General features: G+C 37.4%; 2 long non-coding RNA genes across 2 annotated transcripts in view; one reads left to right on the top strand and one right to left on the bottom strand.

The window, feature by feature from the left end:
• Window positions 1-3,282: 3,282 nt before the first annotated feature.
• Window positions 3,283-7,857, bottom strand: LOC140700586 (uncharacterized). Its single transcript, XR_012078999.1, has 2 exons — window positions 7,749-7,857; window positions 3,283-3,504 (listed from the first exon to the last, which is right to left on the bottom strand). It is a non-coding gene; the product is annotated as an uncharacterized lncRNA (long non-coding RNA).
• Window positions 7,858-8,048: 191 nt separating this feature from the next.
• The window catches only part of LOC140700585 (uncharacterized), a 58,909-nt gene continuing 41,476 nt past the window's right edge, over window positions 8,049-25,481 (top strand). The window contains exon 1 of the long non-coding RNA XR_012078997.1: window positions 8,049-8,212. This is a non-coding gene — a long non-coding RNA (uncharacterized lncRNA). The remainder of the gene's footprint in view (window positions 8,213-25,481) is intronic.

The raw sequence follows: 25,481 nt of genomic DNA, 5'->3' as shown, positions 1-25,481 counted from the left end.
GGTGGGAGAGAGGAGAGTGGATATTGTCGGCCCCAGGCAATAAAGAACATTTGAGTGTCTAATGTTATGAGTTGATTTAAATGGAGGCTGTAATTCCAATCTTCCAGTTGAATTGAAATATCTAAATTCTTTGTGTGGCTATTTTATGAGTTAAGGTCTAGTTAGGGAAACATACTACTGTTCAATATGAGAGAATTAATACAGGGGTTTTAGAACAGCTGAAAGGCTAAACAGGGAACTAAGAAGCAGCCAGGGTTAGCAGCAGATAAAACAACGTGAGAAGGTAGTATCACTGGGGCCCGGGAGACAAAGCGGCCCGCTGGGCCCTGGGCATCAGTTGGAGTTGCCTGGAAGGGTCTGGGACCATATAGGAGATGCAACCGCTACCAGACACAAGAGAGAGACAGTAAGAGTCTAGATTCTCCCTCCCACCTGCCTTCAGTCTCCACCAGTGCCCCCCATTCTCTGCCCGTAGTCAGAAGCCTATGGTTAGGGCAGCTTGGGAAAAGTTTACAGGGTCAGCCCACTGTGATTGGGGAATGGATCTGAGAGAAAATGTGCAAATGTCTAGCACAGGCGCTGGTAGTGGGGCAAAGAACAACCTTCCTAAATGCAGCTTTTCATAAGTCAGTAGGGGAAGGAGTGCACGGTAGCAAGGCAGGTACTCACTTGTATTCAGAAGTGAATTTATGTATTAGCTCCTCTGCTTACCAGCTGTAGGACTTTTAGCAAGCCACATAAACTCCCTGAGCCTCGGTTTCTTAATTTTAAAAATGGAGATGTTAAATATCTCGTCTACTTTCCTCAAAGGGTCCCTATGAATGTTGAAGAAGATTAAAACAACTGTGTGAATACGTCATAAAGGATGTATTTGAAGATGACTGACGAAGCAACTGCTATATTCCAGGTACTGTCTATGGGCTTTACCATGTCATCTGATTTAACCCTCACAACGGTATTTATAGGAAGGGATGAACTGGTCCATTTATAGATGAAATTGAAGAACAAAGTAAGAATTGAGGCTAGAGAGGTTGATAGCAACTTGATTCTAAAATGTCTTGTAGATATTGTTGAGAGTTGCTTTTTTAAATGCTATTTTTAAAATAACGTTTGTTATTCAAATGTCTGAAGTTACTCTTTTAATGTTTAAACAAATGAGACATAATGAGGTCTAAATTTAAGAAATAAAAACCGAGGTGGCAGGGAGCGGGTTGACTGGGGGTGAGAGGAAGTGGTAGAATGGAGAAAGCAGGATCAATAGTACAGGGCTCGCTTCTTTGATTTTCAAATCTATTGCAACACTGCGATTCAAATTATTGGTTTTTTAAGTCATCTAAAGGGAAAATATGCTCTATATAGAGAGATTTTGAAATAAATATTTCACTAAGATTAACTAAACCTCAATCAAAATTGATATCTGATGAAGGATTAAATTAGAATTAGAATTTCCTTAGAACTCTCACTTTTGCTTGTTAAGCTCTGATACCTTTATGGTGCTAAAGGGCATGGATTTGACTGAGGGCCACGTCCACTCTGGCCAGTACAGAGTTTGTCTGTGATCAGAAACAGTGTGGGGCATGATGTGCATTTGCCTGTTTCTGGGCTTGTATGGGTTCCCTGTTTCTGAACATGGTCCTCTGCACCCATTTCTGTGTGTCTGGTTTTGTGTATTTGTCAAATGCTTTCTCAGAGGATGTGGCAGTGGTGAAAGGGAGCGCCTAACATCTCTGGAAAACCTCAAACCTGCTTTAAGGTGATCAAACATAGACCTTTTCAGAATCACAGTTGCAAACAGATGCATTTTTTGTATATATATATTTTTATTGAAGTATTTTTTTATTGAAGTCAGTTTACAATGTTGTGTCAGTTTACATAAAATACATAAACAGGTTTATACTGCATAGCACAGGGAACCTATATTCAATACCTTGTAGTAACTTATGGTAAAAAAAGAATATGAAAATGAATATACGTATGTTCATGTTTGAAGCATTATGCTGAATACAAGATGTATTTATTTTTATTACTTTTTCTGACAGTATTGACGGATATAAGCCAACGTGTAATCTCTTATATTGGGATTGCCTTGTACTGGATTGCATGATGGTCCTTAGAACCTTCCTCAGTGTCCCTCTTATGCTTTCTTTGGTGTCTTAGGGCCTAAAAGGCCAGGAACTGCACTTCCCAGTGTCTCTCACTGTGTGTTTCTGGTTTACCTTTTTCTAATGAATGGCACTGCATTAGTGTAGGAAGGTGGGAGGAAGCAGAAGCCATGATACTTCTTTGTCAATGGAAGGTAGGTAGCACCTGGCCTTTAGCAGATGTGAGGTTCAGCAGTAATTTCTGGGAACACTTTTAAAGTCACCAGCCTCACTGTTCCAGGCAGCAGTGACTATCTGACAGTGGTTTCCTGGAGTTCCTGACCTGGTTGAAACTTGCTGATTCTCAGAAGGCTGGTCAGGTCAACCTGAGAGCTAGTGTCAGCCTTCTCTGATTTTCCCTGATCTCCTCTAGCCTTTCTAACGGTATTACTGGCACCAAATTCTGGGTATTCAATCCTTTCCTGCTTGAAATCTCTAAAGCAGCTTCTGTTTCTCAAACCTGACCAAATATATCCCATGGATCCTGGTACCCACCACATTACTTAGAAATGTAAGGAGGAAATTACTTTTTTATTGCTGATTACTCATAAGGACACATAGTAGACTGAAAGACAATCTGAATGGCAGAATCAGGTAGATACACTGAGACATCTCTCCTATCCAATGTGGCAACACATTTTTTGAAACAAATCTTTGAAAATTCATGATCTGTTGAGTTATGGCTTCCACATTGGAGAAGCCTTCTCTCTTCTTATAGCAAACAACTTCTGGCAGGCCTTGTTTGTAACTCCTCCAGACAACCTTGTAAGAATTCTAGGGTGAACATAATGAAACTATCACCTGAGACCTCTGTTATACATGTGTGAACAGTGTATTAAATAAGCACAAATCATGGCTTCATCAAAACACACCTACATTTTGATATATTTTTTTCTCTGACTTACTTCACTTAGAATGACAATCACCAGATACATCCATGTTGCTGAAAATGGCATTATTTTATTCCTTTTTATGGCTGAGTAGTATTCCATTGTATAATTATACCACATTTTCTTTACCAGTCATCTATCGATGGACATTTAGGTTGCTTCCATGTCTTGGCTATTGTAAATAGTGCTGCTATGAACATTGGGGTGCATGTATCTTTTTGAATTAAGATTCCCTCTGGATAAATGCCCAGGAGTGGGATTGCTGGATCATATGGTAAGTCTATTTTCAGTCTTTTGAGGAATCTCCATACTGTTTTCCATAATGGCTGCACCAAACTACATTCCCACCAACAGTGTGGGAGAGTTCCCTTTACTCCACAGCCTCTCCAGCATTTGTTTGTGGACTTTTTAATGATGGCCATTCTGACTGGTGTGATGTGATAATACCATATGATATCACTTATATGTGGAATCTTGAAAAAAAAAAACAAAGAAACTTATTTACAAAAAGAAACAGACTCACAGACAGAAGAAACAAACTTACGGTTACTGGGGGTGGGGGAAGGGAGTGAGAAGGAATAAATTGGGAGTCCAAGATTTGCAGATACTAACTACTATATATAAAATAAATAAACAACAAGTCCATACTGTAGAGCACAGGGAACTATATTCGATATTAGGTAAAATGCAGTCTGATAGTCACTTTACAAAATAAATAGTATCTTAATTCAGAAATTTGGCACCCAGTGTAAATTATTCATCAAAACGCTGAACATGGTTTAAAGTCAATCTTCTCTCCTCCTCATATTCTAACCTGCTTCAGGGTGTGAGCCTGTAATTGACTGGTTGATCCTATTTCTCTGCCTGCTTTTCCTCCTTCACCCCCATTTGTTTGCTTCCAGAATTCTGAGAGTCCAAGTTTAAAGGAAAGGAATGGAGATGTGATAACACATAAGAAAGAACAAGTAATTGATTCTCACGTAGCTGGCTTTGTGTTCTCAGGTCTCGTCTTATGTATAAAGCTGTATCTTTCTTTATTGTAGGGTCAGTTTTTGGCCTTTTGTCAGGACCCTCACTGCCTCCTCTAACTGCAGTTTCCTTGATCTGGGCTGTTTGCCTCAGGCATTTTCTGAACCTCTAACGAACCAGTGTTCATATAATATCTAGCTTCCTGGTGCTGGGTTTCCCCTGCCTCTATAGACCAACTTATTGGGAAGGTACCAAGAAGATCACAAGTCAGTTCTCTGTTTCCTGTCTTCCTACATCAGGTCCATGGGAAACACCCATGATTTCTTTTCACTGACAAACTCAAGGACCACAGCCATCTCTCCTCCTTCCTTCCAATTCTTCCTGACACATGTGATCTTTCCTGCCCCTCCTTTTCCATGAACATCCATGATGGTCTTTTCATCTACTCCTTCATTGTAACTTCATCAATTCAATACCTTTCTTGAGTTATATTTAATCTGAGTATCATTTCCCATGTCCATGTGGTATTTTTTTATTCTGTACCTTTCTCCTGTTTGCTAGAACCTCTTCACCCTCTTCCTTAATAGAATTTTTACATCTTGATTTTGAAAGTGAGAGTAACTCTATAGAAATCTTTCTTTGCTCTTCACCAGCTGCATGACCTTGGACCAGTTATTTAATCTCACTCTCCTCCTCTGTGAAACAGGGGTTAAAAAGTATCTAAGACATAGATTTCTTGTGGAAAATAGCTAACATGATCCATGTGAAGAAGGCCTTAGCACAATACCTTGTGCTCAATAAATATTGGCTTTTTGCTGTTATTACCTATGTCCAACTACACTTTTGGTTCCCAGGATGACAACCCTTAAGAGTTACCTTCACTAGTAATTTGTGTGAAAGTGATTTGTGGAAGAGGAATTTGATTGGAGTAATTTGTGGGGGAGGAGTCTAGCTCCCTTCTAATTTCAGGGGGTCATCTGAAGGTTGGGAATTTGCTAACACCACTTGCATGGAGGAAGGATATGACTGGAGTTCTAATGTGGAGAAAGAAATACACAAGACCAAGAGCAAACCTTGGAGTTGAGTGGAGGAGAAGGAACTAGCAAAGTAAAGAAACAAATAAGCAAATGAACAATGTCATATTAGAAATAGGAAAACTCAGTATGCAAATTGTGGAATGAGAGATGTGTCCAAAAGAATGGATGCTGGTGTTCCTCATTACAGTAGAGAGGTTAAGGAAATCAACTTCTACTTCAGTAAGAACATCAGCTACCTTTAAGTGAAGAAGTGCCTGCAACGCACCAAGCAAAGACTCCAAGGCAGACCTAGGAGATCCAAACCATATCTTCAGAGCTAGGATTAAGAAATCATGTCTTAACGAGAGCAGAAAGAGAACCATTCATGTCCCATTCGAACAGTAGTTCTTAATCTGGGGAACTTTAAAAAAATACCTGCGCCTGGGTTTCACCCTCAAAAGATTCTGATATAATTAGTCTGAGAAGCCTGGCGTTTTATAAAGCCCCAAGTTCATTCTAACATTCAGTCAAGTTTGAGAATCATGTACTGGAGAGTGGTTCTCAAAGTATGGCCTGGACCAGCAGAATCAGCTTCATGTATACATGTGCTGGTGCGGTGAATTCTCTGATCATTCCCCACACATGCAGAATCTGAAACACTGGAATGCGCCTAGCGTTTCATCAAGCTTTTTAGATGCTTCTGATGCACACTAAAATTTGGGAGCCATTGTATCAGTATGGAGACTCAGTGGTGTTTTGAGGGGGGAAAAAAGGCTAAGTTGTGGTCTTTGCATAGAAGATACAGGATAAGAAACTGAAGGTAGACATGAATGTATCCACAGCTTGGTGGTAGAGCATGGTTTTGCAGTTTCTCCCCCTTTTCCTTCTGCCTCTACTTCCATTTTGTCTTTGACTTCTGGTTTATGCAGCATTTTTCTATTTGCTCAGGTATTAACATTGTATTTCTTAAACACTGTGGATAAGCTGAGCTGCCATAGATACTTTGTTCATGGTTGGAGATTTCAACGCTATGAAATTTGACATAGAGACAAGAGGGAATTGGGAGGGGAATGTAAACATGTCAGTGCTCAGAGAGGTGAAGTAATTTGCCTACTGCTTCTCAGTTATTAGGTTGCAAACCTGGGATTAGAATCTAGGGCTATTTCTCTCTCTAGTATTTGTGCTTTCCCCCTATTATTGTGTACATCAGTGTCTTCTTTCTGGGCACACTTCTAGACCATGATTTCTAGTCTTTCTTGCAGCGAGATGTGGCCATGTGTTTAGTTAATGGGAGAAGAAGTGAAGTGCATCACTTCAAGGCTTGGCTTATTAAAATATCACCCCTCTTATTCTTTATGCTCTTTCTCTTTCTGATGGCTTTATGCAGATGTGCTTGGCAACCCCATTAATGAGGAGGGTGCAGCGAACAAGATGGTAGGAGCCTGATTTCCTTGAATCAGCAGTTGTGACAAAAACTTTGGACTTCACATAAAATATTAAGACGACTTCTGAAATTTGAGTGGTAAATGAAAAAACAGCTGATAAAACACCCCAAATCTACAATGATCACTCAAAATGCTCCTACACTGGTGTTAAGCAGGTCTTCCTTCTTCTTGTCTCTCTGCTCACCATCACACCCAAAGCAGCTGAAACAGTCTGAGCCCTTGTGTCTGACATGCTTTTGCATTTGCTGTGACTGATTAATTTCTGCCCATAATTTGCCTGTTTTGTGTGGATTTAGGAGATAGACTTTTGCCTCCAGAACAGGATCCTGGTAGGACTCAGCATTCCACTCAGCAGTCAGAGCATGGCCAATCAACTAACAAGTGAGCTGATGTTTGTGCAATCAACTTACTAGGGTCTCTTAGAGCACTGCTTTACTGGTTTGCTGCTGATCTTTGATTCAAAGCTCCCATTTGCTTCAGATATATTATTGAACCAAGCTTGCTGAGCAAATTAACCCCCAAGGGTTTTCTGGAAATCAGCAAAGCAGATTTTTGAGCCCATCAGACGTTCTTCAACAACATTCATGAGGTTAGTGTCATTAGAAAGAAAATTCAGATTATCTGCCTTCCTATGTATTTTTAAATGCACTTTAACTAGAGTCTGATGCTCCAACTGGTTCTCATTATGCACTAATTACTTGCTAAATTTAATTGAGAAGAACAAAGAAATTTTGAGTTATTCAAGGACAAAAAAGTCGCCGATTCTCAAAAATATACATTTTTTACATTCCTGCTACTCAAAAATAGCTAACACATATTTTTTTCAAGTTTCAGGGGAAAATCTCCCAGGCTAAGGAATTTGTTCCAAGTTTTGTCAAGGAAAGAATTTATGCTTTAATTTTGTGCCTCAAAATAGAAGAAAGTTGGAGTAAGTCTATCTTTTTGGTTCTAAAATGCCTTTACTTAATGGTATTTTTTTAGCGTGATTTTTGACTTTGACTTTTTAATCTTGACTTTGACTTTCCCAAAGTGTTGTAACTCTTGATAATTTATTAATATTCATTTTTTTTTACCCAAATGCTTATGGACAGCTTTTCATGCTATGCACCTTCTTTGAAATTCACAATATCACCAGCATACTGAAAGTTCTGGCATGTCCCTCTGTAAAGACATCCTCCTCATCCTCCCCATTTTTGGTGGCACTTTTTGTTCCACCAACAAAAAAAAAAAAAAAAAGAAAAAAGAGAAGAAGAGAAAAAGAAAAAAAATTTTTCCCAAAATACTCACCCACTTTTGTGTTTTTCTATACTTTTCCCGGAAATTCTTTCTGCAAAAGCAGACTTGTCGGCAGCCTTAAGTGAGTAGGCCATGGGGCCCAGACCAAAGTTCACAATAGCTTACACCTGGTAAGAGGTAAATGTACGCATGCGCCAGTAGCGTGAGTCAGCATTGTGAACACCACGCATGCGCCAGTAGCGTGAGTCAGCATTATGAACACCACGCATGCGCCAGTAGCGTGACCACTACGCATGCACCACTAGCATTATAAAAAGGACAACTGCATACACCTGAGGGCCGCCAGTTCGCTTGGCTTGCCACCCGCTTGAACTGCAAGAAAGTGCTGTTTTGCTCCTTGTCGGCTCTTCATGCCTTCTTCCAGTTGGAGCAACGCACCTCCTCGGATCCCTCTCCAGCCTCCCGTGGCTGACAAGACTTCTTGTTCTTTTGTTACTTCTCCTGTTTCTCTCAAAGTAAGTCCTTAAAATGTGGTTCTAACACATTTGAATTCCTGTCATTCGTATCATTTACTATCCTCTTCATCATCTAGAATAGCACAATGCTAGATACTCGATATGTATTTCTTTAAAATCTGGCTAAAGAAGACAAGTAGAAACAGACAGTAGAAGTGTCTAAAAATTCTTCTTTGCTTCCCTATGTAAAGTGTGTGAAGTTTCTCAAGTTGCTTTAGATTTTTCTGTTGAGATTTAACCTGCTTGGATGAGACTGTAATACAATTAGTCTGGGCAGCAACGTGTAATTGGGAAAAAACAGGTTTGTTGTCAAGGACGTGCTCTTCAAGGTCCAGTGGACCTAGTTCTGACCTAGAAATGCTTTCATAATATAACTCCATTATAATTACAAATTGCTTGTTTTCCCTGCTGGACTATAAATCCTTGAGGGCAAAAGCTCTGTTACCTCCTCTTCCTCTATATCTTCACAGCCTAGTGCAGTGACTGAGAGAAATACTCAATGGACATTTAGTAATGTGTGACTGAATTTGCTATTTTCCTAGAGAAAGAAGCTCTGTCCCTCTAATTCAGCTGAGTGGTCAAGTTCTATGTTTTGGGGACTTGGATTCCTAACATATTCTCAGCTCATGATCTGGCAGGGAATTCTCCTTACTTACAATTTGCATCATAACTCTAATTTCAAAGAAAATAGTTTAATTCTCATAGGTCACCCTGTATTAATGGATGGCTTATTTCCCAGACTCTGTTGCTTGCACTTACTGCTCTAAGTTTGAAAACTTTATTTGAGATAGAAGTATCACATTAACCACCAATAAATTTTCATTCATCATATCCACAAATGATTGGATTGTATTTGGCTTCCAAAATCAACTGTAGAAGCAAAATATTAATCTTTAGGAGATGTGAATCAGCTGAGATTGCTTCATGTAGCTGGATTCAGGAAGTCACTGTCCATAATTTGAAACCGTTTAACTGGTTAATGTTGTTAAAAATATTTATGACACTTGTTAATGAATGGTAAGGTAGACTTTATTCAGGTATGTCATGATAGAGACCTCTGCAGTGGGGTTTTTGCAGTAGGGGCTAGAGATTAGGCAATTGAAGGCAAAGTGGGAATTTATAGCCAAGGAGCAGGGTGAGGAAGGAGAATTACTAACAGGAAACATCAGGAGTAAGGAAGATTTTTGGTTAAACCAACCTAACGCGATTCTTGCTGAAGCCAGGCCAAGGTAATCAGACATCACCTGATCAGTGGTAGAGAATGAGTGATCCTTTTGGATATGAAAGGTGATCAGATACTGCGGATGGGGATTCTGCTTAACTGACTTAGCAGGATTCTTGCTGAAATCAGACAATGCAGAGACAAAGGAAGCCTAAGAGCCAAGGCCAAGCTGGGTAGAAGATTCAGAAGAGTCTGACTAGAGTTCAATCAAGGGGAGAATCTTTGGCAATATACAAGTACCTTTATAAACCAGTTTCACTAAAAACAAATTGGTATAGACACCCTGCAGGCAAATGATTAATAATTAAATTCATATTCTTAGAACATTTTTAAAGTTTTTTTAAGCAGGGAAAACTGATTGTATATTTAAAACATGTAAACTACTTCCATATCTTGGCAATTGTAAATAATGCTGCTATGAATGTTGGGGTGCGTGTATCTTTTTGAATTAATGTTTTTGTATCTTTTGGATGTATACTCAGCAGTGGAATTGCTAGGTATTAATAGTAGTTCTATTTCTAGTTTCTTGATAAAATTTTTTCCACAGTGGCTTCACTGAATTACATTCCCATCAACAGTGTATGAGAGTTACCTTTTCTCCATGTCCTCACCAGTATTTGTTATTTGTGTTCTTTTTGATGACAGCTATTCTGGCAGGTTTGAGGTGATATCTCATTGTGGTTTTGATTTGCATTTTTCTGATGGTTAGTGATGTTGAGCATCTTTTCATGTGCCTTTTGACCATCTGCATTTCCTCTTTGGAAAGATGTCTGTTCAGTTCTTCCCATTTTTAAAATCGGGTTGTTTGTTTTTTTGATGTTGGGTTGTATGAGTAATTATATATATGTTGGATATTAACCTCTTCTCAGTCATATCATCTGCAAATATTTTCTCCCATTCAGTAGGTTGTCTTTTCATTTTGTCGATGGTTTCCTTGGCTGTGCAAAATCTTTTAAGTTTAAAGAGGTCCCATTTTAAAATTTTTGCTTTTATTTCCTTTGCTTTAGGGAATGGAAATATAAAAATATTGTTGCTACTTACATCAAAGAATGTTCTGCCTATGTTTTCCTCTGGGAGTTTTACAGTAATGGGTCTTACATTTAGGCCTTTAATCCATTTTGAGTTTATTTTTGTATATGGTGTTACAGAATGTTATAATTTCATTCTTTTACATGTAGCCGTCTACTTTTCCCAGCACCATTTATTGAAGAGACTGTTTTTTCTCCATTGTTCATTCTTGATTCCTCTGTTGTAGATTAACTGATTGTGTGTGGGTTTATTTCTGGACTCTCTATCTTGTTCCATTGATCTTTGTGTCTGTTTTTTTGCCAGTCATATACTGTGTGTTTATCAACAGATGAATGGATAAAGAAGATGTGGTGTGTATATGGTGTGTATATATATATATATATATATACACACACACAATGGAGTATTACTCGGCCATAAAAAAACAAAAATGAAGTTTGGCCATTTAAGTGAAGTAAGTCAGAGAGAGAAAGCCAAATATTGTATGATATCACTTACATGTGGAATCTAAAAAGTACAACAAATTAGTAAATATAACAAAAAAAAAAAAAGCAGACTCACAGATATAGAGAACACATTAGTAGTTACCGGTGGTGGGTGAGGGGATTGTGAGGTACAAACTTCAGGATGTAAGAGAAACTCAAGGATATGTTGTACAACACAAAGAATATAGCCAATATTTTGTAATAACTAAATGGAAAGTAACTTTTAAAATTATATAAACATTAAAAATAAATAAAAAATAAAATACATAAATTATATTCAAAAGATAATTTGAATACTAATTTTATTTGAAAATATTAAGTATTTAAAAATTTGTTTGAATATAAATTTTAAACATTCTATTTAAAAATACAATATGGTAAATCACTCAATCACATTGAATAACAGCCAGATAAGCATTATTCAGCTCCAGAATTTGTTTCAGTCAACAACTCGTGAAGGTAACAACAGTAACAGTAATACACTTGCAGATATGTCAGTGCTTAAAAAATTACCATTTAAAGGCACTGTAGGAATTTTAGCATTTTCCCCAATTTATATCTAAAAATACATAAATATTTAATTTGGCAGTAATGAAGCTAATTCTACTTTTTGTGTTTATAAAGCCATGGCCCTTCATGCCCCATTCATTCCCCAAAATGATGTCACTTCACTCAATTATATATTTTAGTCTTGAGACACAGCTGTCAAATAATTAAGTGAATCACACACTCCAAATCTTCTTTTAGAAAACTTTCTTTCCTGTACTTCATCTTCAGATTTCTACATCGTGCTTTCTTCCATCTCTTTTCCACAGTATCCTTTCATAAACATCATCCACATTGTCTGCTTGGCCTGAGTATGGTGTAGCTCTCCTTGGGAATCAGGAAAGAAGGAGAAGTTACGTGAGTAGTGCAAGGAAAAGCCATGGCCCCAGGCATGTCAAAGATTTTCCATATCATGTCAATTTCTCCGATTTATTCCTGTGATGTTTTCAGAAAGGAGAAAACCCAGCTGGCTGCCTTGCTGGCTGCTGCTAACCTGCTAGTCTGTGTGTTGCTCTCATGGGTACATGTGGACTGTGAGTTACGGTTTGGAATGAAGCAACTGGAGCATCTATAAATACATTCCAGTGACACACATTGGTTACCAGTCAACCAGGGCTAATATCACCTTTTAGTTTTTATTTTTATAATGAAGTATAATTAATAAAATTTGGGAAATACTCTCTGGAACATGATGGACTTTTGCGAACATCTTTGCCAATATTTTTATTTTTTCCAGCTACATCCTGTATTTCTAATAAACCTATAAGTCTCCAGCATGTTCACGTCTAATATTAAAACTCATATAAAAAGTGGAATTTCAGTACTGCAGTACTGTGATATTTAGGGTCATGGATCACTGGCTTTCCTGGCCCCCAAGATCTCACAGAGAAAGCTGATTCCCACATTGATGGTCAAGGTAGGCTGTTAGTATCAAAGGCATAGGGAAAGAGATGAGACACAAGGAGATGCTAAAACGTATGCCTCTTTGACCTCTTAAATGGTGGGAGAATTATGGGCTTTGAAGATGGGCATCTGGGGTGGAAAAAAAACTCCACCTTTTCCATTATCTTTAAAACTGGGAATAATAATACTTATTCTTCAGGGTTGAATAAGATGGTACCTCATACTTCTTAGGAGTGTTATAGATTAGAAATATTATTCCATAGCTATATATGGGAGTTCTTATTCCACAGGTAAGACAATGTAGTTGTTAATTTCCCACATTAAAACTAGCCTTTTAGCACCTCATTTGAATCCCAGAGAATGTTCAACCTTTAATTTCTTCCTTGAATTCTCTTTTCCACCGTAACTTCTGTAATTGAAACCATAAGGGAACTTACATGTTGGGTTTATTACACTCTCAATGCTAAGATACAAGAACTCAATAAAACATCTTTACAAGAAAATACTTGGTAAACTTCTTGAGGACTAAAGATTTCATCTGGTATTCTGATTCTACAGTCTTGGTGGAAATTGGAGGAATGTGCTAAGTGAATGTTAACTGTCTAGGGGGAAAGAGCTATCACCAAAGCACACACATCATTGTCTTCATCATTGGAAGGTGGCAACTGATAGAATTTCTCATCTGTGTGTATTACTCACTGTGTCGGCAAAATTAGATACAGTTTTCTTTCATCATTTGTAAAGTGGAGTTGACACTGATATCAAAGGTGAAGAGTATGGGCTTTGGGTGTTATGATTACCTTTAATTATTTAAGAATTAAGGAACTCGTAACTACGTACAATAGTAACATCAAAGATCACTGATCACTGCTCACCATAACAAATATAATAATAAAGCAAATTTTTCAATATTGCAAGAATTACCAAAATGCGATCCAGAGACATGAAGACAGGAAATGCTGTTGGAAAAATGGCATTATTAGACTTGCTTGACACAGGGTTGCCACAAACCTTCAATCTGTTAAAAAAAAAAAAAAATACAATATTCATGAAACACAATAAAGGGAAGAGCAGTGAAACGAGGTGTTTGAAATAGAGATACACTTTAAAATTGAAAGCTACATACAAATAAGTGTCACTGTTTTAATATATAAAGAGCTGTTGTGTGTGTGTGTGTGTGCATGACTTTCGACTGGCTCTTAGGTCTCATATTAAACTTCCCAAATGCTCAGAGTACTATTAAAAATCATGCCCAGAAACCTATCTTACTATATGTCGTGATTTAATATGCTATAATGAACGTATAGCACATCTATGGAGAAATGAAAGATCACTTAATAAATTATATTGGTACAATCGCTGAGCTATTTGAAATGAAGGCCAATTTATTCTCTCTTCTGTAGGGAATATTTATCATTTTTGCCAACTCGACATCTTTTGAACACCCATATTATGCTTGGAGAACGTCCCATCATATAAATTTTGTCTCTCCAAAGTCAAAACTTGGAACTGTCTCCCAGTCTCTTTCAAAGGTAGATAAAAACATCTGATGAAGGCTTCAACAATTATATCTACTATCTCATGGTTAGTAAGTAAAGGAATGGGTGATGCTTGGACTCTGTCCTTTGGCAGGGATGGTGACAGGGACATCTGACTTTGTAGTCATGATCCCAGACTAATATTTCATTTTGCCCCACTCATCAAAAGAAATTTGACATAGATTGAATAGTTACATTCTAAAATTTAGATTTTTAAGGCATATATAAAAAATAAAAGTGACTTGCTATCAAATCTAGTAATGAAAAAGCATTTTAACTTTTTAAAAAATGGAAATTGTAAAAGGAAAATCAATATATTGATAATAAAAATGAAATTATTTTCTCTCTATTAATACATCTGACAAACACAACGTGCAATTTATTATACAATAAGCTCAAAGAAGACCTATGACAACACAAATATTGTTACTGAAAGCTTGAGTTAAGTGACAAGAAAATGAGAGAAGATGAATTTTAAAAAAAGGCTAATATTTGAGTAAAATGTTCTAACTTATTGGTAATGAAAGAAATTTAAAGTAAAGCTATGACAAAACATAATTTATTGTCTGTCAAATCGGTGCTATTTTGCTTTTTTAATAGAAATATCTCATGCTGATGAGTGCATAGAACTGGTTTACTTATATGTTGAAGAGAGTATGATATAACCTTTTGTGGAAAAAATTTAGAAATATGTATCAAAATATTAATGTTTTCTGAGCTAGTAGTGCCTCTTCTAGGAATATTTTGTTAAGGAAATAGTCTGAAGTATCCACAAAGATTTATACATATGGTGCTTATTGAAGCATTAATTATTAAAGTACAAAAATTTAAAGTACGTAAGGTAAGTTAAATATCTAACAGTAGAGAAATGTTTAGGTACATTACAGATGATCATGTAAGTGAATATTCCTGAATTGTTAAAATTGTTAAAATATTAAAATCATGTTTCTAAAGAGTTCTCAAATAACATGAAAAATACACATATTATAATTTTTATGAAAATTGAGGTAACAAAATTATCTCTGTAGCCTGAGCTCAACTGTAATATACAGAGAAACAAGGTGGGAAAGATGTCAGCAACCAATTCCTCTGGGGATAATTTAGTAGAATTTTTTTCTTTTTGTATGCATTCATATTTGCAAATTAAATTTTTTGTAATTAGAAAAGAAAGTCCTCTAAAATTAATTTTGCCCACAAGAACAACTGGTTTGACTAAATTTGGTTTAAAAATAAAATGTTAAGTTAAACAAGTCTTTGTTGGAGACAGTTTGATGGAAAAATTAGTTTTTCATTTTTCCACTGCCAAGATCATTTATTTCAGACAATGCTTTTATCTTGTGCCCTGCTTAGAAAACTCACAGGCTCCCTGTTCTTCATCCTCTCAAGTCTAAGTCTCTTTGACTGCTTTTCAAGGCCTTAATTTTGTTCCAGGGAAAATTATTCCTCCTTCCTCTGCCTTCTGCTTGTCTATACTCTGATGAGTGTTGAGAAAACCCTTGGAACTCCATACTTGCTCACACATACACACACACACACACACACACACACACACACACACACACACTCTCTCTCTCTCTCTCTCTCTCTCTCTCTCTCTCTCTCTCTCTCTCTCCCTTTGGACTGTCTGCTCATCAGTCTGAGAGAAATCGTGTTGCTCATTCATTTATTCAACAAATACTTGCGTTTCTACTGTGGATCAGGTATTGGAGATGCAGAGCTGAAGATGTTCAGGAGTCTGTTCCCATGAAGTTTTTGCCCAGAGGAAAAGTCATTTAGCATCAACCCTCTAAAGACCATGAGGTGGATGGACTCCTCTACAAATGTAAAGAAGATGCTGTTGAAGGCATTTTTTAAATCATTCTGTTTTACCCTGTAAGGTTATATGCCATTTTTATTTTATAAAGTATTATTTAAAAAGCATTGTTTCCTCTAAGAAATCAGTTTGCTTCCTCCTCTCCAGTAAGAATAAGGATATGACACATCCTGTTTCTCTTTTTACCCTGGCTACCAGGAAGATTAGTGACATACTCTTCAATTGCATTGACATCTATAAAAATTGGTGTACTTATATTAGCATTATTTTGGGACATCAATTTTTTTTTCTAACTGCATTGCTTTCTTTTGTGACCTGTAACATCTTGTAAGAAGGCTCAACCTTTTGAAAAGAAAGCAGTGCTATCCAGATGCTGCCTACTGGATTAAAGTACTCATTTTCAGCTGCTTGGAGTGGTGGTGACCATTGGCTCTCACCCAAGTCCCTCTTTGGTAACTGCTCTTAGTCAAAAAAGCCCAAGGCTATATTCCAATCACTGTGGCAGCCCATATCCAATACTTGGTTGACTGAGGCAGAGGTAGAAAGATTCTGATCCCTTTTTCTCAAGGGAGGTTAATGTTGAAGGTCATCCTAGATCAATTGCATTGCAGTTCACCTTCTTTCGTAGCCCAGCCCTGCATCTCCAGCCCTCACAGATGTTGTTCCCCACAGCACTCAGCAGTGAGTCTCATACATGCAAATTTCACTCTTAACATCTGTTTCCTAGGAAATCCTACCTACAAAAGCTAGATTAACAAAAAGTGAAAATGGTAATATTCCCTGCTACCCACAGGTGCCGTCTACTGCATGAGCTCAATAACCTTGCTGCCCCAACCTCATTTTTATATGTCCAGGAAAACACCCTCAGTCATTGATCTGCATTTTGCCATGAACATTTGCAGATCTCAGTTAGAGTCACACTTCTTAGCACTTAATTCTTACTTGACTTCTGTTATTCATTGTTGTTTCAGAATGTTTAGAGCCATATGGTTGTACTTGACACCCTTCTCAGTGATTCTCATCTGTTTTTTGCATTCATGGTAAGCTTTCAACTAGTAGGAATTTTGGCAACTCCTTTAGAGAGGTTAAATTGCTCTCTTAGCTATTGTGCTACTTGTTCACTTTTAGCCTGTATCACTGTGTGTGCAGAGAATGTAATCTTAATAGCTGGACATGGCAATCTTATGATCACAAAGGGCAAAGCTCTAGTCTGTACATGACCATTTGTGGTGCTCCTTGAGAATCATGATCTTCATGTCTACACTCATAATCAAGATTGTCTTAGGGTGCTAGGACTTCCAAAACAGAGTAACACTAACTTGGTGGCTTAAAACAACACAAATTACACTTCTGGAGGCCAAAAGTCCAAAATCAAGGAGTTAGCAGAGCCATGCTCTCTCTGAAGGCTCAAGGGAAGGATAATTCCTTGCTACTTCCTAGCTTCTAGTGGTTGCTGGCAATCCTTGGAGCTCTCTGGTCTGTAAACTCATCACTCCAATCGCTGCCTCCATCATCATGTGACTTTCTCCTGGTAAATCTCTGTATCCAAATTTGCTGCTTCTTATAAGGACGCTGGTCATATTAGATCAGGACCCACCCTAATCCAGTATGACCTCATCTTAACTTGATCATATTTTCAAATACCCTATTTCCAAATAAGGTCATCTTCACAGGTATCAGGAGTTAAGACTTCAACATATCTTTTTGAAGGGCACGATTTGACCCTCAACAAAGGTATACCTTGCTCTGGTCTTAACTCTCTGACCCAGCAAAACCAATATGACAGATAATACTCATCTTCAGTTGAGTAAAGTTACTTTTATTTAAGACTGAAATCTGACACCACACCTAAGAAAAGTTCAGTGTGCAATGCATTAAATACCAATAGACCCACTTCTGTAGACGTTAGGTCTTCCTCCTTCCCACCCTCCACTTATCTGATGCCCTCCTCATTCCTTTATCTGACTGTACCTGCCTCTCCTTTGCCTGAGATGTGCTGGGTGCAACGTTGGACAGAATTTTATAATTTCCTCTCACCTACTGTACCTTCTGTTTCATACCTTTTTTCTCCTCCTTTGCTCTTGTCCAACTTCATTGTCCTTTATATCAGTCTTCAGGATTGTGGAAAATGATGAGTCATGCTGGTAGCTCATTTTCTAAATTTTCTATGTTAACTTTTAAAATGAAAGAAATACAGAACATTAATTTAGGAAGATGTTAAGAGAGATTTTCAAAAGTGTGGGTTAGAGGAGCTCCTTGGACAAATACATTTAGGGAATATTATACACGAGGTCTCTGCTTCCAGATTCACAAGCTCTTTAGAGTATCTGGGTTATGGCAATTCCCACAAGCAAACAAAAGCAAACCAACAAAATATGTGTAGCTTGGTTTAAGTCAGCAATTTCCAAGTGTATTTAATCATAAGGCAGACTGAGGAGAACCACACTGTGGAACTTTTTCAAAGCCTCTGTTGAGGGAAGCAAATAAAACTGTCACCATCTTGGTATGCCTCTCCACATAGGAGGCTTTTCTAGATTAGTCTATGACCCCAACTGTTTAGAGCCAGTAATGAGAATCCCAGACAGCAGCACCTGTTTCTAAGGGAAAGGCTCAGCGCCTTTTAGAATGTATTTTAGCACAGATATTAAAAATGTGGATTCCACATTGCCTGAGTTTAAGTTACTTCGCTACAATTACAAGTTATGTGTCTTTGACTAAATTATCTAGTCTCTCTTAGCTCAGTTTCCTTATTTATTAAATGATTAAAATGAGGATAATGTCTGCTCACAGCGTGATTGTGGAGATATCACAGCCATGTGAGATGCCTAGCAGAGTCTTCATCGCATGGTTCAGTTTCAACCTGAAGACTCCACCCGCATTCTCTCTTACATGATACACAGGCACACAGGCACACGGGCACATAGCATTATTGATGCTGAAATCATATTTAATCTCAGATACCTCCGCTATCGCTCTTAGAGTCGGGACTTGATTTTTGGCTTTTTGGCTTCGTAAAGGACCCTATGCCAGGAGTCAGGCTGTCATAACTTGAGTTCCAATTCTGAAAGTACCCGTCTGATAGGTCTTGAGAAATCAGTTCTTCCCAGGTTTTATTTTCTTTCCCTGTAAAATGAACACAAAATGCAAAAGATCACCTCCACTCCCAAACTTAAAAATATACTAAAAAAAAGAAGTAACGACTAGATTCCAGCATAATTGGTATTTTGCTGTCATGAATAAACACTTTGTCTTCAGATGCAGCATAACATATCCCTGTATTGTAATAGAGTTTACTTTCTGCTCATTGTTATTGTGGCAGCTCAAAACCTGAGAGACAGTAAGCTGATACTATAAGATAACTGAAAGATTTCAAAAACAGTGAAATGTTAGGAATACACCAGAGACTATCCTTACTTCACTGGAGGCTTAGATATCAGGCAGCTCATCCCAGGACTACATAGTTATCTCAATTCTACCACTTTTCATTTGCCCAAGAATTCTGTGCCTCAGTTTCCTTATCTGTAAAATGGAATCTCTACCTTCATAGAGCTATTGTGAGATAGTATGTGTAAAGCACTTATAAAACAATATTTATTGTCTAGTAGGCACTCAGTATATGTATGCTTTTATTATCGATAGATGAGTCAGTATTCTCACAGGTGAGAAAACTGAGGCTCAGAGATTAAAATGTGTGTCCTGGAAGTCACAGAAAAAAAATAATGATGGAGCAGTGACGGGATTCAGGTTTTGAGCCTGATTATCCCTTTTCCCTCAACAATTGCATTCCAGCAAGGACGGCTGTAAAACCAATCTTAGTTGCTTTAGTCATCTGATTTGATTACTCACTCAAAAGCCCTAAATCACTTTGGCTTACTTCTCAAAGTAAATTTTTTTTTAAAGCAAAATCTTTTGATTCAGTGATTTTTCTGGTAAGTGAGGCATAACAGGTTGTTTCTATAAAGTTGAAATTAAAAAAAAAGTCAACTTAATTCAATTCCAAAATATTGATTACATATCTATTATATAAATGAAGAAACTATATAAAATTTTGTTTCAGATCTTGTTAGGAGAAAATCTGTCTTTCCCTCCCCCTGCCCTTCTTGTCTTCCGTGAGGAGTCTTTGCCAGACCTCAGCGTGGGTGTGTTTATTTGCGCAACAGTATTTATTTAAAACCTGCTGTATTCCAGGGACTGTTTTTTGTGAATAGGAGAGAGTGGTGAGCAAGACTGGTTGAGTCTATTGTCATGAAGTTCATGTTCTAACACAGGGGTCAGAGAATTATGATCTCGGTCAGATCTAGCCTATTACCTGTCTTGAACATAAAGTTTCATTGGAACACAGATAATTCATTTCTGTTTTGCTTATAACTACCTTCACACTACAATTGCAGAGTTGAGAAGTTGCAACAGAGACCATATGGATCTCAAACCCTAAGCTATTTACTATTTGGCCCTTTGCAGAAAACATTTGTCCAACCCAGCCAGTAGAATAAGCTATTCAATAAACAAATAGACAAGATGCTTTCAGTTACTATGAATAAAATAAAACAGGATTATATAGCAGAGATAATGGAGAGAGCCTTTTTATTTGGGTGGTTGTCGAAGATCTTTCCAAGGTGTTGACCTTTGAACTGAAACTAGTCACAAGAAGGAGCGAATCTGGAAACAGGAACAGTGAGTATAAAGGACTGATCGAGGTCTATCTTGGACAGATTGTTGTGCATGAGGGCAAAAGCAATGAGAGAGAAGGCTAGAGAACATGCAGTGGCTGAATCACCTCGGCCCCTATGTGAGGAAGAGTGGTGTCTGACTTGGAAATCTGGGGAGTACTTGACATGTTATATCAAATTTTTATTGGCCGCATAAAGGTTAGTGCTCATGCATGACCTTGGTCTTCTATGTCTACCTCAGGGTATAGAGCAAAGTCATCTTCTCTGTATGGATGAAATATGCATATTTCTTTCTTTAACTTCTCTTGCCGCTGAGTGGGTAACTCTAGGTGCTTGCGGTCTGAAATCCTAGGTTCTGAGAGTAATGTGGCAGGTCCTGCCCCATTCTCTAGTTTCAACAGTAATAAAGTTGCCCTATGTTTTAGCTTTCATTTGGCTTATTGTGTGATCTTAATTGACTATAATCCAGAAAGGAGAGGAAAAGGGACTCATTAGTAGCCTCATAACTATATTTTTTCGCAGTTTAAAGTAGTGGTTTTGATATCATAACATAAAGTCTAGTGCAAATTTTCATGAATACAAAACAATTTACACACATAATAAATGATCCAGCTATGCAATATAGAATCTAACATCATATCCTAAAATGCAATGAAATGTTTCTGTGATCTACATTTTAAACTGTAATTAACTGTGTAAGTCAGGGTCAAATGAGCACAGAATAATTAAAATGCAGAACACCATGGAGGTAACCACAGCTGTGCTAACTACAGGGATCTCTGTATACTTATTTTAGTTTTGCTTTCGTCTAAGGCACTTTTAAGTTCCTTCACTTATATCCTCATATAATCATTGTGATACCCCTGTTATTATTAACTGTTACTAATAATGAGTAGCATTAATTATATTGGTAGCATTATTAACTAAATAAAATAATTATTATTCATTCCTACACTTGCATTTAGAGGCACAGTTGGGATCCCAATCCAGCCATCAAGTTCTAGAGCCCACTCTTAAGACATGGTCCTGACAGCAATGATGAGGGTCATTGTGGCGCAGGCTGTGTGGTAGGGAAGAGGCGCATGGGTTTTGTAGTCACGTGGATCTAGATTCAAAGCCAAGGTCTGTTCCTCATAGGCTATATGGTTTGGAACATCTCATTTGCTTGGCTGTGCACTCCTGTTTCTTCATCTTTAAGTTGTGAATAAAACACGTATTTCATAGGAATGTTTAGAGGATTAAATTAGCTAAAAAGAGGAGAGTATCCAGTATAGCACTGCACACAGGGTAGGCACCCTTTTGGGAACAGTCATTTTTATAGTCACTGCATTTGCACAGCAATAGAGTGAATTCCAGCTCAAAGTAGTAACATATTAACAATCACCTGGTTAAATATGGTTTGAGTACCTGCAATGTAAGTGATATATGCCTTAAAAGAAAAAACAAAAACAAACAAAACTGATGACAATAATATCAAAACCCAAAACCGAAATTCTACTAATTGCAGACACAAGAATTTAGAACTTGTGTGTATTAGTTTATCACAACTCTGATACCCTTGTGGACTCATGGTAGGAGCATATAGTATAAGTGAGTGTCACAGACGTGAATCAGTAGATGACACAGAATCACACATCAAAAGACACAGAGATCCTAAGTCAGAGCAGGGAGTTATTATACAACCGTGTTGTAAGCAGTTTATTCTCTGGCGTGGAGTCACCTTTTCTTTAGTGAAAAGTTCTGTAGGCTTTACACAGTGCCAAGTTAAAGAAGTCTGTCAATTACGTTTAAGACGAGAAACTTGTACTTGCTGAACCCAAGTGTTACTTGCAGTCAGTTCCTGTGTATGGAGTAAGAAGGTCAAGTGAACAGCATCCCTAGAAATGCAGGCCAAGGCGGGGTCTGTGTTTGCTTGGGTGTTTCAGCTTTCCTTGGGGTTCTGGATAAAACAGAGATCAAAATTTGCTTCCCTATGATACAATTTTCTTTTATTATGAGGAAGTTTCATACTGGCTATCATTCATTCAGCACTGTTACAAGCTAGATGATCCCCTGGTTCTTTTAGATGTGTTCCCAATCCTTTCAAAAAGCCCAGAGGATACTGTTGGTGAATGTGAGGGACAGGACACTACTTCACTCACAAGGATCACACGTATGGCTCTGAAGCAGTGGAGTTTGGGGTTTAGGGTCTCTGGTTCTAAAGTTCTTACCCTCTTCTCTACGTGATGCTTCTTTATACTTGCAGATGATGAGTAACAAACATTTCAATCTACCAGTAAAATCTAAAGTTATCTAAAAGATACCACTTGAGTCCTCCATGGGCTGATCAAAGTTTTTGTTTCGACTTTCATAGCATATTTTTTTGGTGGTGGGTAAAAGAAAGGGAATCACTATATGCTTCCAATTTTCTGTCTCTCCATTCTCCTGCTCCCTGAATGAAACCCTTAAAACAAAAAGCCCTCATGGCCATATCATTTGAGGAGCTAGTGTTAAAAATTCAAAGACCTTAATTGTGTTTTCTTACCATCCAAATATCTTGTCCATTTGATCAAAATTTCTATTGACCAGAAAAAATTATCTAAGCCAGCTCTTTGTCAGTTAATCATTTAAATATTTCTCAACCAGATGGTGTGTTAGAAAGGTAAAGCTATAATCTCAAACATTTTTGTCATATGTCTAAACAGATTACTTTTGTTTCTTCAAGTCAGAGTGAAAGTGGTTTAGAAGAAAGATGATAAGATCAAAATTTTATACAAATGTTAATTTCTTTGGTAAATTCTTTGAAGTGGAGGGAAGTCTGTGGAGTGGTCTGTAGTGAAATTTATTTAGCGTGATTCTTCATTTGTGACTTGGCACCTCTGATGTATATCTGGGTACTTTTTTTTTAATTTGGAAAAAAGCAAGAAATGGTGAGTAGTTTGAAAAAAATTAAAAAAGGGTAACAGAAAAACCACCTGTACCATTTAAATTAAAAAATGATAAATTTTTATGTCTATTTTTAAAACCATACAAATGGAAAAACACATGGCATAATTTTATTCATTCACTATGGAAATTTTAATGAATAGGGATTCTGAGCATAAAAATACACAATGCTGCTCACCTGGACTAAGCTGTGGTCTGAGCCTGTGAAGAGGATACATCACAGCACCCACCTTGGACCATTTGGAGAGTCTGGCTTAAGTACAGAATTCCAGTCCACACCCTTGAAGGTTCTGCTTCTAAAACATTATGGTAGGGGGAGGGAATTTAGACTATGAGGGAAAATAAGGGCACTGGTGAACCTAGAAAAACCATTATGGAAAGTCATCTGGGGACTTCAACTACCCAGATGTATTTTCCTTCCTCTGATTTCCCACTGAGGAACCTGTCCTTTCCATTCTGCAAAATCTTGCTAGAACTGTCAATCAAGAGGCCACTGTGTCCTGGGTGTGGTTGGGATTAGCTTCCATATGTATAATGTTAACTGCTAAGGCTCCCAGAAGAGTGTGTCTTAAGCTATGTGACCCAAACGTGAATTCCATAGGCAGGTCCCTTAGGAAAATTTCATTATTTTCTAGTATACCCCATCCAATGACTGCTCTGTAAATGAATGTTTTTCATCCTTTCCTTCTTGTTCAGTGGGATACCTCAGATTCTAAATGCACTATTTTCAGTTTCTTTCTTGATCTCACTTTCACTTTTTAAAATCCATCTTTACTGAGATATAATTGGCATACGGTACTGTATAAGTTTAAGGTGTCCAGCATAATGATTCGACTTACCTGCGTCATGAAATGATTATCACAATAGGTTTAGTGAACATCCGTCATCTGATATGGACACAAAATTAAAGAAACAGAAAAAAAAATTTCCACGTGATGAGAACTCTTAGGATTTACTTTAATTATATTTATCATGTTAATTATATTTATCATGTTGTATCATGTTGTATCCTTTATTTATCTAATAACTTGAAGTTTGCACTTTTTGAGTACCTTCATCCAATTTCCCCTCCTCCCATCCCCCAGCCTCTGGTAACCACAAATCTGACCTCTTGTTCTTTGAGTCTGTTTGTATATTCATTTGTTTACTTTTGCAGTGTAATAGACCTACAACATTTCATTAGTTCCTGTTACACAACATAGTGCTTTTCTCTGTACATTGTAAAATGATCACCACGATAAATCTAGTTATGATATGTCACCATATAAAGAATTACTTGACTATATTCCCAACACTGTACATTTTATAAATGTGACCCACTTATTTTACAACTAGAAATTTGTACCTCTTAATCTCCCTATTTTTTTAATCAACCTATAGCTTGGCTACTGTAAATAATACTGCAATGAAGGTACAGATGCATGTATCTTTACTAATTTGTGTTTTTATTTTCTTCATATAAATAACCAGAAGTGGAATTGCTATTTTTATTTTTTTGAGAAACTGCTATACGGTTTTCCATAGCAGCTGCACCAACTTACATTCCTAAGCGCACTAGTGTCCCCTTTTCCCTACATCCTCACTAACACTTGTTATTTGTTGTCTTTTTGATAATAGCTATTTTGACAGATGTGAAGCGATATCTCCCTGTGGTTTTGACTTGCACTTTGTTGATGATTAGTGATGTTGAACACCTTATCATGTACTGGTTGGCCTTCTATATGTCACCTTTGAAAAAATATCTATTCGGATCCTCTGCCCATGCTTTAATCAGTCTTTTTTTTTTTTTTTCATGTTGATCTGTCTGAGTTTTTTGTATATTTTGGATATTATCACTTGCAAAATATCTTTTCCCATTCAGTCAGTGGCCTCTTTGTTTTGTGGATAGTTTCTTTTGCTGTGTAAAGGATTTTTATTTGATGTAGTCTCATTTGTGTCTTTGCTTTTGTTGCCCTTGCCTGATGAGAGAGCCAAAAGAATTTGGAGTAACAGACTCCTAAATCTTGATATTCATAGGACATTTTGTTCTGCCAAGTTCCTAATTTTACCTTCACTACAGTCTTATGAGTCAGATTCCTATTTGATTTTTATCTAGGGGTGCAGAGACTGAGGCTAAGAATTCAGGTGAAATCCACTGA

This window comes from Vicugna pacos, chromosome 2, assembly GCF_048564905.1.
Source record: "Vicugna pacos chromosome 2, VicPac4, whole genome shotgun sequence".
Classification (NCBI taxonomy): Eukaryota; Metazoa; Chordata; class Mammalia; order Artiodactyla; family Camelidae; genus Vicugna; species Vicugna pacos.
Note: the sequence above shows the minus strand (reverse complement) of the source record. Positions and strands in the feature narration are given on the sequence as shown.